This window comes from Triticum dicoccoides, chromosome 2B, assembly GCF_002162155.2.
Source record: "Triticum dicoccoides isolate Atlit2015 ecotype Zavitan chromosome 2B, WEW_v2.0, whole genome shotgun sequence".
In the NCBI taxonomy this organism is placed as follows: domain Eukaryota; kingdom Viridiplantae; phylum Streptophyta; class Magnoliopsida; order Poales; family Poaceae; genus Triticum; species Triticum dicoccoides.
This window is the reverse complement of record NC_041383.1, coordinates 651,242,514-651,248,236: the sequence shown is the minus strand read 5'-3', so window position 1 is coordinate 651,248,236 and position 5,723 is coordinate 651,242,514.

Here is a 5,723-nt window from a genome sequence, read left to right as displayed (position 1 = left end):
TTATCTGCCTGGCCAAAGTTTCATCCTCAGGTAACTCGCCCTAGGCCATGTAAGCCAAATATGGTACTGTACAATCTGGGATAGTATGAAGAGCCACCACCAATTATGCCTTCGGGTCCGGAACAGCCAGGTCTTCCTCTATAGGCAACTTGACAGAAGGGTTATGCAGAATATCCAAGAAAGTGTTAGGTGGCACTGGCTTACGGGAGACCCCAACCGGCTTAAGGCATCAGCCGCCTCATTTTTCCTGTGATTGATGTGTTCCACTTGATAACCCTTGAAGTGACCAGCAATAGTGTCAACTTGGTGATAAGCCGCCATGAGTGGGTCCTTAGAATCCCATGTGCCTGAGACTTGTTGAGACACCAAATCTGAGTCGCTGAAACATCTCACCCGGCTTAAGTTCATCTCCTTAGCCATCCGAAGACCATGGAGCAAGGCTTTGTTTCTCAGCTGCATTTTTAGTGCAGGGAAACATCAACCTTAGAACATAAAAAAACTTGTCACCTCGAGGGGAAGCTAAGACAACTCCAGCCCCCGAGCCTTCCAACTGCCTGGACCCATCAAAGTGAATAGTCTAATATGTGTTACCCGACTTCTCTTCGGGCATCTGCAGCTCTGTCCAGTCGTTGATGAAATCCATCAGTGCTTGAGACTTGATAGCAGTGTGAGGCACATACTTCAAACTATGAGGTCCAAGTTCAATGGCCCACTTGGCGACTCGTCCTGTGGCTTCTCTGTTTTGAATAATATCTCCTAACGGAGCAGAACTGACCATAGTGATGGGATGACCCAGAAAATATTGCTTAAGCTTCCGGCTGGCCATGAACACCCCATAAACGAGCTTCTGCCAATGTGGATATCTCTGCTTGGACTCAATAAGCACTTCACTATTGTAGTAAACCGGCCGTTGAACCAGATATTCCTTGCCAGCCTCCTTGCACTCCACCACAATGGTCACACTGACGGCACGGGTGTTAGCGGCCATATATAACAATAATGGCTCTTTATCAATAGGAGCAGCAAGGACTGGCGGCTCAGCTAGCTGCCTCTTCAAGTCTTCAAACGCGTCATTACCAGCATCACTCCAGACGAAGTTATTTGTTTTCTTCATCATCTGATATAGTGGTATGGCCTTCTCACCCAACCGGCTTATGAACTGGCTTAAGGCAGCAATTCGACCCACCAGACACTGAACATCATTGATACACGCTGGCTTAGCCAGGGAGGTGATGGCCTTGTTCTTCTCCGGGTTAGCCTCAATGCCTCTGTTAGAAACCAGAAAACCCAAAAGCTTGCCTGCTGGCACACCAAAAACACACTTGGCCGGGTTAAGCATCATCTTGTAGGCCCGGAGATTATCAAAGGTTTCTTTCAAATCATCTATCAAGGTTTCCTTCTCTCTGGATTTCACCACAATGTCGTCCACATAAGCATGAACATTGCACCCAATCTGACTGTGAAGACAATTCTGTACACGTAGCTGATAAGTCACCTGGGCGCTCTTGAGCCCAAAAGGCATAGACACATAGCAGAAGGCTCCAAAGGGAGTAATGAAAGCTATCTTCTCCTGGTCCTTAACTGCCATTTTGATCTGATGATAACCAAATAAGCATCCAAAAAAACTCAAACACTCACAACCCGCCGTAGCATCAATGATTTGATCAATACGAGGGAGAGCACAAGGATCAGCCGGACAAGCCTTATTTAAGTCCGTGTAATCCACACACATGCGCCAAGTGGCATTCTTCTTAAGGACTAGCACCGGGTTAGCCAACCACTCTGGATGAAAAACTTTAACAATGAACCCAGCCGCCAAGAGTCGGGTCACTTCTTCACCAATGGCCTTACGCCTCTCCTCATTGAAACGATGAAGGAATTGCTTGACCGGCTTAAATTTTGGATCAATATTGAGAGTGTGCTCAGCGAGTTCCCTCGGTACACCCGGCATGTTAGAAGGTTTCCATGCAAAGATGTCCCGGTTCTCATGGATGAACTCGATGAGCACGCTTTCCTATTTTGGATCCAAATTAGCACTGATACTGAACTGCTTGGATGAGTCGCCAGGAACAAAATCAACCAGCTTGGTGTCATCCACCGACTTAAACTTCAGCACCGGATCATGCTCTATAGTTGGCTTTTTCAAAGATGTCATATCCGCCGGGTCAACATTGTCCTTGTAAAACTTTAATTCCTCCGTTGCACAGACGGACTCAGCATAAGCAGCATCCCCGTCTTCATATTCCAGGGCCATCTTCCGACTCCCATGAACTGTGATGGTCCCCTTATAACCCGGCATCTTGAGCTGCAGATAAACATAACACAGTCGTGCCATGAACTTGGCATAAGCCGGCCGTCCAAACAGAGCATGGTACGAGCTTCTGATTTTGACCACTTCAAAGGTTAACTTTTCAGCCCTGGAATCATGTTCATCCCCAAAGGTCACCTCTAGCTCAATCTTGCCCACCGGGTACGCCGACTTACTCGGCACCACTCCATGGAAAACAGTGTTGGATGTCTTAAGATTTTTATCAGTTAACCCCATGCGACGGAAAGTCTCATAATAAAGGATGTTGATGCTACTGCCTCCATCCATGAGCGCCTTAGCGAATTTGTATCCACCAACTTGAGGCACCACGACCAAGGCCAAGTGACCCAGATTGTCAACCCGGGGAGGGTGATCCGCTCTACTCCACATAATGGGCTACTCAGACCATCGCAAGTAATGAGGAACCGCCGGCTCAACGGTGTTCACGACCCGCTTATGGAGCTTCTGGTCCCGCTTGCATAAACTTGTGGTGAAAACATGATACTGGCCACTATTCAGCTATTTCGGATTACTCTGAAATCCAGATTGCTACTGCTGTTGGCCCCCCGGGCCGGATTGCTGATTATAACCACCCTGATTGCCCTGGTGGCCCTGGAAGCCGGAATTAGAACCGCCACCTCCATAACCCAGACCATGAGAACCGATGCCGCCTGAGCCGCCGCCTGGCCCATGATTGCTGTGAAATGAGTCCAAATTTTTGAAAGCCCTCATAATGGAAAAATCCTTCCAAAGGTGAGTAGATGGTTTCTCCTGTGTGCCATGCTTTGGACAGGGCTCGTTAAGCAATTGCTCAAGAGTAGGACCTGGTCCACTGTTCCGAGGAGGCGGCCAACCCTTACGACGCTGATTATTGCCATGTGCGTTGGTGTTAGCCACAAACTCCGAGCTACCATCCGCCTTGCATTTACCATTGCCCCCCTGATTCGCCGGGTTATGCTGCTGACCCTTGGTGTTACCGTTCTTCTTTCCCTTCCCTGTCTTCTCATCGTCAGACTCAGGGTCCTTGTTACTATCAGAGTCGACATATTTGATTAGAGCCGCCATCAGCTGCCCCATATCATTACAATAGCGCTTGAGCCGCCCCAGCTTCTGTTTAAGAGGCAAAAAACAGCAATTTTTCTCCAACATTAAGACCGTAGAGCCGACATTCATGTTATTGGATGAATGTATGATAGCTTTGACCCGGCGCACCCGATGGGTCGTTGATTCACCCTCCTCTTGGGCGCAAGTCGCCAAGTCCACAATCGACATGGGCTGCTTGCATGTGTCCTTGAAGTTCTGAATAAACCGGGCTTTTAGCTCAGCCCATTACCCGATGTAATTAGCCGGCAGTCCCTTTAACCAAGTACGGGCCGTTCCATCCAGCATCATGGTGAAGTACTTGGCACACGCAGCGTCACTGACTTCCAGTAATTCCATGGCCATCTCATAACTTTCAATCCACGCCTCCGGGGGTAAGTCGGCTATGTAATTAGGCTCCTTTCGAGGTCCTTTGAAATCCTTGGGCAAACTCTCATTACGTAGAGCCGACACCAAGCAGGGTACACCTATAGATCCAGAGGTCACGCCTGCCTCAACCGAAGTCGCTGGATAAACTAGAAGGGGCTGGTGAGCCACCTGCTGATCCGCCTACTCAGCTTCTTTATGCACTCTATCCTGATCCACCAAGTTAGGAGCTCCATCACGCGCCGGGTCATGCCCACGCGGCTGGACACGGCGCTGGGTGTTGCTTGACACGGCTGGTGAGTCCATGTGCCTACTATAACTCCGGCTTGGGCGAGGGGTCGAGTGAATCCTATCTCGACTGTAAGAATATGCCTCCTGCTGCGCCAATTCTATCTGAAGAAATTCTCTGACCCTTCGTGTTTCAACCGCCGTTGGAGAGTCTCCATCCATCGGGAGAGCCGCCAATCGCGCTGCGACAGCAATCATGTTCTCCAAAGGAATAGAATAATGTCCTGGCGGCGTTGGTACATGTTGAGGCAGAGCGGTACGCAGATGAGGGGGTTCCGTCATGCGTGGTTGACCCGGTGTCCCAACTCCGGGTGCCGCAGCCCGATTTATCTCTGGCGGCTTACTGGTCCCCGCTCTGGGCGTACAAAAGAGGTTTCTTGCCTCATAAACCGGAGGTAAACGCGTCTGGTGCCTCCTCCTCATGACTTCATTTGATGTTTTTGATCCATCGTGAGCCGGAAAGCTTCTGACTGAATCCGTTGGGCCTGAGCATCTAAAGCAGCCTATTCTGCGGCTATCCTGACGTCTTCTGCCGCTAGGTCTTCCTTGGCCAGTGCTACCTCATTGAAGGAAATATGCCCTAGAGGCAATAATAAAGTTATTATTTATTTCCTTATTTCATGATAAATGTTTATTATTCATGCTAGAATTGTATTAACCGGAAACATAATACATGTGTGAATACATAGACAAACATAATGTCACTAGTATGCCTCTACTTGACTAGCTCATTAATCAAAGATGGTTAAGTTTCCTAACCATAGACATGAGTTGTTATTTGATTAACGGGATCACATCATTAGGAGAATGATGTGATTGACTTGACCCATTCCGTTAGCCTTAGCACTTGATCGTTTAGTATGTTGCTACTGCTTTCTTCATGACTTATACATGTTCCTATGACTATGAGATTATGCAACTCCCGTTTACCGGAGGAACACTTTGGATGCTACCAAACGTCACAAGTAACTGGGTGATTATAAAGGAGCTCTATAGGTGTCTCCGAAGGTACATGTTGGGTTGGCGTATTTCGAGATTAGGATTTTTCACTCCGATTGTTGGAGAGGTATCTCTGGGCCCACTCGGTAATGCACATCACTATAAGCCTTGCAAACATTGCAACTAATGAGTTAGTTGCGGGATGATGTATTAAGTAACGAGTAAAGAGACTTGCCGGTAACGAGATTGAACTAGGTATTAAGATACCGACGATCAAATCTCGGGCAAGTAACATACCAATGACAAAGGGAACAACGTATGTTGTTATGCAGTTTGACCGATAAAAGATCTTCGTAGAATATGTGGGAGCCAATATGAGCATCCAGGTTCCGCTATTGGTTATTGACCGGAGACATGTCTCGGTCATGTCTACATTGTTCTCGAACCCATAGGGTCCGCACGCTTAAGGTTTCGATGACAGTTATATTAGTTTTGATGTACCGAAGGAGTTCGGAGTCCCGTATGAGATCGGGGACATGACGAGGAGTCTCGAAATGGTCGAGACGTAAAGATCGATATATTGGACGACTATATTCGGACTTCGGAAAGGTTCCGAGTGATTCGGGTATTTTTCGGAGTACTGGAGAGTTACGGAATTCGCCGGGGAGTATATGGGCCTTATTGGGCCATACGGGAATAAAGGAGAGAGGCCAAAGGAAGG